Genomic DNA, 9,507 nt, shown 5'->3' on the forward strand with positions numbered 1-9,507 from the left:
CCCGGTCCGCCGCCACCTCGTCGTTGGGGTCGCCGCCCCGAGCCGCCGCAGGAGCTCGCTGGCGTCGCCCCAGCTCCGGCCGTCGCCGCCGCCGCCTCGGCCACCGGCGACCGTGCCCTCGCCGGCCGCCTCCTCCCTCCTCCACGCCGGCTCCGGCGAACTCGGGTCCGGCCAGCTACAGTGCCGCGAGTTCCGATCTGGATCGGGGTTGCTACAGTAAACCCTAGGGGTAGTTTTTTTTCACCAAGTCCCGGATATTTTTAGTTCATATGCCCCTGTTCGCGGCCCCGTAACTTTGCATCCGTAGCTCCGATTCATGCATATAGCATATCAAAATGTTCACCTCAGAGAGTACATCATTTCATTCCATTGCATCATTTTCATTTGAGTTCATCTTGATGCCCGAAATGCTGTTAGAAGAGGGCTACTTGAGTTAATTGTCAGATCTGCTACTCCGTTTAGCACTTTTGTCATTTTTGCCATGTTTAATGTGTGCATGATATGCCCGTGAGTTCTTCATATGTTTTGTTAAAGGTTTTGTCATCTTTCTAGAGGTGCAACCCATGTATTTTTAGGATGTGTGTGGTGACTTGTGCAATCTTGCAAAGTGGTGCACTTGCTAATTCTGTTTTCAGGGACTTGGTGATTTCACTAAGTCCTGGGATTGTTTATCTCACGATGCCATATGTTCATGTTGTTTCCTAGTGATCCGTGCCTCTTTTGAGGATGACCAGTAAGGGAGTTTTGTTAATCTTGTAGTTCTCTATCCATCCATGTCTTTGTTTGCAATTATGGAGCACGCTAGCTTGAGTCAATCGAGCTCTACTTTTGCTTTGTTGCGAATCAGGGCAGATTGTCAACTCGTTTGCGGTTTTGCCGATGTTATTGTAGTTGATCCGTGCATGCTATGCCATTGTTCTTGCCATGTCTATATGGTATTTTGTGCCTTCTTAAGGGATGTATGCTTGTCTTGCCATGACTTGCACCGTGGTGAGTGCATCGAGCTCGTAAACATGCCTTCGTGAGTTACGTTTCAGCATGTCCCAGTTTTCACTAAGTCTAAAAACTGATTATGTTTTTGCTATGTTCGTGTGCTTGTTAGTATATTTTGTGATCCCTTTTGGCTCAAGGTCACTAAGGGACTTTTGTTAAGCTTGTTGAGTAGCTCCATGCCATGTCTTTCTTTGTCATGTTCAGGTCCTGTAGCATGTTGTTTTGTTTCTCCGAGGAGGGCTATATGATCTGAAATTCCAGACAAGTGTTAATTTCACTAATTCTGAGATCTGTTTTATCATTTGCGTTTTTGCCATGCTTGTTTGTACCTCCTAATGGATGAATTGGCCGTAGCTCAGTGCTAGACTTTTGTTAAGCATCTTGAATGCTTCCGTACCATGTATTATGTTGTCATGTTTGGGTGCTGTAGCATGTTCATCTCATTGCATTTAGATGCCTACTTGCTGTAAATCGCAGACCGGTGTCATATTTGAATCGCTTGCCATTTCCAAACCGTAACTCCGATTCCGGCGTTCTTTATATCGTTTTCAAGCGATTTCATCTCATCTTTCCAGTGGCACACTTGGATTTCCAAGTTGAGGCCAGGTTCATGCATTTCCTGTCATATCTTGCATTTTGCATCCCACATCGCATCCCGCATAGCATATCATCTTTGCATTGTGTTGTTTGAGTTTTGCACGTGGTTGATTGTATCCTTGTTGCTTGTTTGCCTTGTTTGGTTAGAGCCGGGAGACGAGTTCACTAACGAGGAGCCCGTTGAGTTTGCTTTTGAGGATCCAGTCAACTCTAACAACTATGCAGGCAAGATGATCGTACCCTCGAAATCACTACTATCTTTGCTATGCTAGTTTTTCTCGCTCTTTTGCTATGCCATTGCTACGATGCCTACCACTTGCTTGCAAGCCTCCCAAATTGCCATGTCAAACCTCTAACCCACCATTGTCCTAGCAAACCATTGATTGGCTATGTTACCGCTTTGCTCAGCCCCTCTTATAGCGTTGCTAGTTGCAGGTGAAGATTGGAGGCTGTTCCTTGTTGGAACATCTATTATTTACTTGTTGGGATATCATTATATTATCTTGCTATCTTAATGCATCTATATACTTGGTAAAGGGTGGAAGGCTCGGCCTCTCGCCTAGTGTTTTGTTCCACTCTTGCCGCCCTAGTTTCCGTCATATCGGTGTTATGTTCCCGGATTTTACGTTCCTTACGCGGTTGGGTTATAATGGGAACCCCTTGATAGTTCGCCTTGATTAAAGCTTTTCCAGCAATGCCCAACCTTGGTCTTACCATTTGCCACCTAGCCTCTTTTTCCCTCGGGTTTCCGGAGCCCGCGGGTCATCTTATTTTAAACCCCCCGGGCTAGTGCTCCTCTGAGTGTTGGTCCGACCGAGTAGACTGCGGGGCCACCTCGGGGCAACTCGAGGGTTGGTTTTACTCGTAGGATGTCTCATCTGAGTGTGCCCTGAGAAAGAGATATTTGCAGCTCCTATCGGGATTTGTCGGCACATTCGGGCGGTGTTGCTGGTCTTGTCTTAACATGTCGAAGTGTCTTGAGTTACCGAGATACCGAGTCTAATCGGAACATCTTGGGAGGAGGTCTATTCCTTCGTTGACCGTGAGAGCTTGTCATGGGCTAAGTTGGGACTCCCCTGCAGGGATTGAACTTTCGAAAGCCATGCCCGCGGTTATGGGCAGATGGGAATTTGTTAATGTACGGTTGTAGATAACTTGAACCTTAATCTAATTAAAATGAATCAACTGAGTTTGTTACCGTGATGGCCTCTTCTCGGCGGAGTCCGGGAAGTGGACACGGTGTTGGAGTAATGTTTGCGCAGGTTGTTCTCTAGCTTCTCGCTCATGCTTTGCCTCCTCTTCTCGCTCTCTTTTGCGAATAAGTTAGCCACCATACTTGCTAGTAGCTTGCTGCAGCTCCACTCATATTTTACCTTGCCTTACCTATAAGCTTAAATAGTCTTGATCGCGAGGGTGCGAGATTGCTGAGTCCCTGTGGCTCACAGATTACCATTACACCAGATGCAGGGCCTGACGACTCCGCTCCAGGATACGCGTATGAGCTCAAGTGGGAGTTCGACGAAGACTCTCAACGATACTATGTTTCCTTTCCCGATGATCAGTAGTGGTGCCCAGTTGGGGGTGAACGGGACCGTTGTCGCATGTTGGGTTATCTTTCATTTTGGCGCCGTAGTCGGGCCATGAGTGTTTGGATGATGTAATGTTATTTTTGTACTTGATTGACGTGGCGAGTGTAAGCCAACTATGTTATCTCCCCTTATATTATTGTATTACATGGGATGTTTGTGAAGATTGCCTAACTTGCTACATATGCCTTCAATGCGATTATATCTCTAAGTCATGCCTCGACACGTGGGAACTATAGTCGCATCGAGGGTGTAATAAGTTGGTAATCAGAGCCTTCCCCTACCTTAGGAGCCCCATTGCTTGATCGTTTTTAGCGGCCGAGTTGTGTCTAGAAAAATGTTTTGAGTCTTTTAGGAATTATATATCGGAGAGATTAGGAATTCTTTTTACTTCCCAGTCTCCTCATCGCTCTGGTAAGGCTTCCTGACGTAGAGTTTTGACTCTTCTCTTCTCAAATTTCACTAAATTTTTTTAGGATCACGCGGGTATCTTGGAATCGTTCCGATGGTTTTATGATGAGAACATTGTCTTGGTGCCTCCTGTCACGGGTTTAGTGGAAGTGTCCCGGGGAGTTGAGCTCTGAGGTGTTGTCATCATAATTTTATCGTTACAGTTCTGGAATACCTGAGTCTAGTACGCCGACATCGAAAATCTCTTTTATGCAGTTCGTTGGTGAGATAACCTCGACGCCACCCAGTACTGGGGTGGGAGTTCAGGAGTATCGCCATAACTTGTATAACGGATGCTTTTCGAAGGTTGAGGTAGATGGTTTCCGAAGTTTTCTTGGTTATGTGTTGAAGGATGGATACAGCTGGATGTAGGATTTGCTAGTTTGGGTGAGATATTATGCTTCCCCTGTATCCCCAACACCTGATTGCATAACCGGAAAGGTTCGGAAGTTTCATAGGTGGGAATTCTAGTAGCTCTAGTTCTTCTTCCACGGATATTGGTTTGAGATTGGGATTTCTTACCGATTATTCGTTCTTGATCCGTACCTTGTTGATTTATTTCTCTACCTTAATTCTACGTGGCTTCTCAATTTATGGATATGTGACCATTTCAAGAGGAATGCATTCGTTCATTTTGTTCGGATGTGAAGACTATATGTTGCAATTTTCATTCCGTTGGATTCAGCTTCATTATTTGTCTATCAATGTGCTAATGGTGGTCAACCTCTTCAGGATGGCTCCTCTAACGCGCACGACTCCGAATCCTGATCCGCCACCACCTCCACCTCCTCCAGAGGCATGGCAAGCTGTGATGGCCGCAACCAATGCAAACACACAGCTGATCATGCAAATTCTTCAAGAGCGCAATCAAGGCAGTCAAGGGAATCAAGGCAGCAATCAGGGTCACTTTGCTACACTCAACCAGTTCCTTGCTAACGGGCCAGAGACTTTCAGCAATTGTGTTGAGGCAACCGATGCTGACGATTGGCTTGTGGATCTGTGCAAGCATTTCGAGTGCAGTAACGTCAGGCCTGAGGACTTTGTTAAGTTCGCTTCCTTCCAACTCAAAGATCAAGCTACAGAATGGTTCCAGCAGTACAAGGACTCCAGAGGTGGACGTGTTATCACTTGGGATGATTTCCGTCGAGATTTCCGAGCTCATCATATTCCGCAGAGCGTGGTTGAAAGCAAGCATGAGGAATTCCACAATCTGAAGCAAGGCTCTTTGTCTGTCTATGACTACAACAAGTTGTTTCAGAAGCTCGCCCGCTTTGCTAAGCAGGACGTCCCTGATGAGAAGAGCATGATATATCAGTTCAGGGGTGGTTTCAGAGAAGAAATTCAGCTAGCTCTTGTTCTCTTTGAGCCCTTGAGATACGATGAGTTCTACAACATGGCACTGAAGCAAGAGGCTGCTCAGTTGAGGTGTGATGCTTCCAAGAAGCGAGTCAGAGATGTTACTCCTTCTTCCTCTACTCAAGTGGCCAAGCAGCAGAAGTTTTGGCTTCCTCCTCCTCCGTTCCGTCAGCCGTATCAGCAGAAGAGCAAAGGTGGCAGTGGTTCTTCCCACCCACCCAACCCTGGCTTTCAAAACAAGACTTCGTCTCAAGCTCCAAGATCGAGTGCTCCGTATCACCGTCCGCTTTCAGAGGTCACGTGCAACAAGTGCCAACAGAAGGGTCACTATGCCAACAAGTGTCTCAACCAGAGGCGTCTTCCTCCTCCTCCTCCTATTAGATCGACAAGTACAGCTGTGGTCAAGCATAACCCCAAGCATGCCAAGGTCAATTTGATGAATGCAGCTCAGGCAGAGGACTCGTCAGATGTGATCATGGGTAACCTTCCTGTTAACGATGTTCCTGCAAAAGTTCTTTTTGACACTGGTGCATCGCATTCCTTTTTGTCATGCCCTTTTGCATCGAAGCACAATGTTGATACCGAGATTATGCCCAAAGTCATGCAAGTTGTTTCTCCCGGCAAGCTTTTGACTTCTAGTTTGGTTGCTCCCGATATCTCTATCACATTGGGTGATTACAAGTTTCTCTCTTCTCCGGTGGTTCTTGGTAACTCGTATATTGATCTTATTCTCGGAATGGATTGGCTTTCTAAGCACAAGGCTCAGCTTGATTGTGCAGCCAGGCAGATTCAATTGACTCATTCGTCTAAGGATGTAATTGTCTTTGCCGCTCGTGATGATGCTATCCGTCTGTTTTCTCTCAATGAGAAGGGTGAATTGGATGCTATCTCTCAAATTCCAGTCGTTTGCGAATATCAAGACGTCTTTCCAGAAGAGCTTCCAGGAATGCCTCCGCACCGGCCAGTTGAATTCGTTATTGATCTTGAGCCTCGTACGGAACCTGTGTGCAAACGTCCTTACAAGCTCGGACCTGAAGAGTTGAAGGAGCTGAAGAAGCAACTCGATATGCAAGAGAAAGTGGGTCTCATCCGACCTAGTTCTTCTCCGTGGGGTTGTGGTGTTCTTTTTGTGAAGAAGAAGGATGGAACGGACCGACTTTGTGTTGATTACCGTCCAGTGAACAAGAAGACCATCAAGAACAAATACCCACTTCCCAACATCAATGAGCTGTTCGAACAACTCAAAGGTGCCCAAGTATTCTCCAAGCTTGATCTCCGTATGGGTTATCACCAGATTCGCATTCGTGAAGAAGATATTCCCAGGACACCATTCAGAACAAGCTTTGGTTCATATGAATACACTATCATGTCTTTTGGCCTCGCCAACGCTCCTCCGACGTTCTCTCGCATGATGAACTTCATCTTCAACGCCTACACCAATGACTTCGTTTTGGTCTATCTCGATGACATTCTGGTTTTCTCCAAGAATAAGGAAGATCATGCCAAGCACTTGCGTTTGGTTCTTGATAAGCTCAGGGAACATCAGTTCTACGCCAAGTTCTCCAAGTGTGAATTTTGGCTCGATGAGGTTCTTTATCTTGGTCATATCATCTCTGCCAAGGGCATTGCCGTGAATCCTGAGAAGGTGTCTGCAATTGTGAATTGGGAACCTCCTCAGAACGTGAAGCAACTCCGTAGCTTCCTCGGTCTCGCAAGCTATTGTCAAAGATTCGTTGAAAACTTTTCTAAGATCGCGAAGCCTCTCCCAAATCTTCTTCAGAAGCATGTCAAGTACGTTTGGTCTCCGGAGTGCGATATTGCTTTCAACACTTTGAAAGAGAAATTGATCACTGCTCCAGTTCTGACTCCACCTGATGAATCCAAGCCGTACGAGGTCTTTTGTGATGCCTCTCTCCAAGGTTTGGTGCAGTATTGATGCAGGAGAAGAAAGTTGTTGCTTATACATCTCGCCAGTTGAAGCCTAATGAGAAGAACTACCCCACTCATGATCTCGAGTTGGCGGCAGTTGTGCATGCTCTTTTGACTTGGAGACATACTCTATTGGGAAGAAAAGTGGATATTTTCACTGATCACAAGAGTCTCAAGTACATCTTCACTCAGCCTAATCTCAACCTCAGGCAAACTCGTTGGGTCGAAATGATTCAAGAGTATAATCCGAGTATCGAGTATACTCCAGGCAAGGCCAATGTGATTGCTGACGCTTTGAGCAGGAAGGATTACTGCAACAGTCTTATTCTTAAGCCTTATCAACCCGAGCTTTGTGAAGCTTTCCGCAAACTTAATCTGCAAGTTGTTCCTCAAGGTTTCCTCGCCAACCTTGAAGTCTCTCCTACCTTAGAAGACCAGATTCGCCAAGCCCAACTTCTTGATGCTATGGTGAAAAAGGTGAAAATTGGGATTGCCAAGAGTCAGTCCAAGTACAAGTGCTACCGCCTTGATGACAAGGACACTCTCTTCTTCGAGGATCGTATTGTTGTGCCCAAAGGTGACCTTCGTAAAGTGATCATGAACGAGGCTCACAATTCTCTCCTCACCATCCACCCTGGGAGCACGAAGATGTATCAGGACCTTAAGCAAGCTTATTGGTGGACTCGAATGAAGCACGAGATCGCTCAATTCGTGAATGAATGTGATGTCTGCAGAAGAGTGAAGGCAGAACACCAAAGGCCAGCTGGTCTCCTCCAACCTCTTGCCATTCCAGAATGGAAGTTTGACCACATTGAAATGGACTTCATGATTGGGTTTTCTAAGTCCAAGCGTGGCAATGATGCTATATTCATTGTCATCGACAAACTCACCAAAGTGGCTCACTTTCTGCCTATCAAAGAGTCGATCACTGCAGCTCAATTGGCGGAACTCTATACCTCTCGTATTGTCTCTCTGCACGGTATTCCTCAAGTGATCTCTTCAGACTGTGTCAGCATCTTTACCTCGAAGTTTTGGGATTCTTTTCAGAAGGCCATGGGCACGAACATCCGCTTCAGCACTGCTTTCCATCCTCAAACGAGCGGCCAAGTCGAGCGTGTCAACCAGATTCTTGAAGATATGCTCAGGGCTTGTGTAATCTCCTTCGGCATGAAGTGGGAGGATTGTCTTCCTTATGCTGAATTCTCCTACAACAACAGTTTTCAAGCAAGTTCGGGCAAGGCCCCTTTTGAAATTCTGTATGGCAGGAAGTGCCGTACCCCTCTCAATTGGTCTGAAACCGGTGAACGTCAGCTTTTGGGTAATGACTTAATCACAGAAGCAGAAGAAATGTGCAAAGTCATTCGTGATAACCTCAAAGCAGCCCAATCCCGTCAGAAGAGCTACTATGATAGTAAGCACCATGATTTGGCTTTCGAGATCGGAGATCATGCTTACCTCCGTGTCTCTCCTATGAAAGGTACTCGTCGCTTCGGTATCAAAGGGAAGCTTGCCCCTAGATACGTGGGACCTTTCAAGATTGTCAGCAAGAGAGGCGACCTCGCCTATCAACTCGAGCTTCCTTCAAACTTTGCAAATGTTCATGACGTGTTCCATGTCTCTCAGCTTCGAAAGTGCTTCAAGACTCCTGACCGCACTGTCAACTTCGAGGACATTGAGCTCCAAGAAGATCTCTCTTATCGTGAGCACCCAGTTGCTATTCTTGAAGAGACTGAACGCAAGACTCGCAACAAGTCAATCAAATTTCTCAAAGTCAAGTGGTCACACCATTCCGACCGTGAAGCTACCTGGGAACGCGAGGATCACCTCCGTTCTGAGTACCTGGCGTTCTTTCAGTCCTAGATCTCGGGACGAGATCCTTTCGTAGTGGTGGAGTGTTGTAACACCCCGGATGTAACTTTCCCTATTTGTACTCCAACTCTTGTTGTTTCCGGCGTTAAGTTATATTTATTTCCTCGGGTTCGGGTCTTTGTCTCCATGTGTTGTTGTCTTTGTCATGCATCTCATATCATGTCATCATGTGCATTGCATTTGCATACGTGTTCGTCTCATGCATTCGAGCATTTTCCCCGTTGTCCGTTTTGCATTCCGGCGCTCCGTTCTCCTCCGGTGGTCATTTCTAGATTTCTTCCGTGTGTGGGGATTAAACATTTCCGGATTGGACCGAGACTTGCCAAGCGGCCTTGGTTTACTACCGGTAGACCGCCTGTCAAGTTTCGTACCATTTGGACTTCGTTTGATACTCCAACGGTTAACCGAGGGACCGAAAAGGCCTTGTGTGTGTTGCAGCCCAACACCCCTCCAATTTGGCCCAAAACCCACCAAACTCTGCTCCATATCCTAGAGCGTTCGATCACGATCGCGTGGCCGAAAACCGCACCTCATTTGAACTCTCCTAGCTCCCTCTATGCCTATATATACACCCCCCTCCGAAATTCACGGGTCTCCCCTCCCCCCTAAACCCTAGATCCATCCGCCGCCGCCGCCGGACGTGTCCAGACGGGGCCGGACAGCGTCCGCCCGCCGCCTCCAGCCACCCGCGCGTTGACACGTGGCGGCCGCCACCTCCCACCGCCGC

Source organism: Triticum dicoccoides, chromosome 2A (genome assembly GCF_002162155.2).
Source record: "Triticum dicoccoides isolate Atlit2015 ecotype Zavitan chromosome 2A, WEW_v2.0, whole genome shotgun sequence".
NCBI lineage: Eukaryota > Viridiplantae > Streptophyta > Magnoliopsida > Poales > Poaceae > Triticum > Triticum dicoccoides.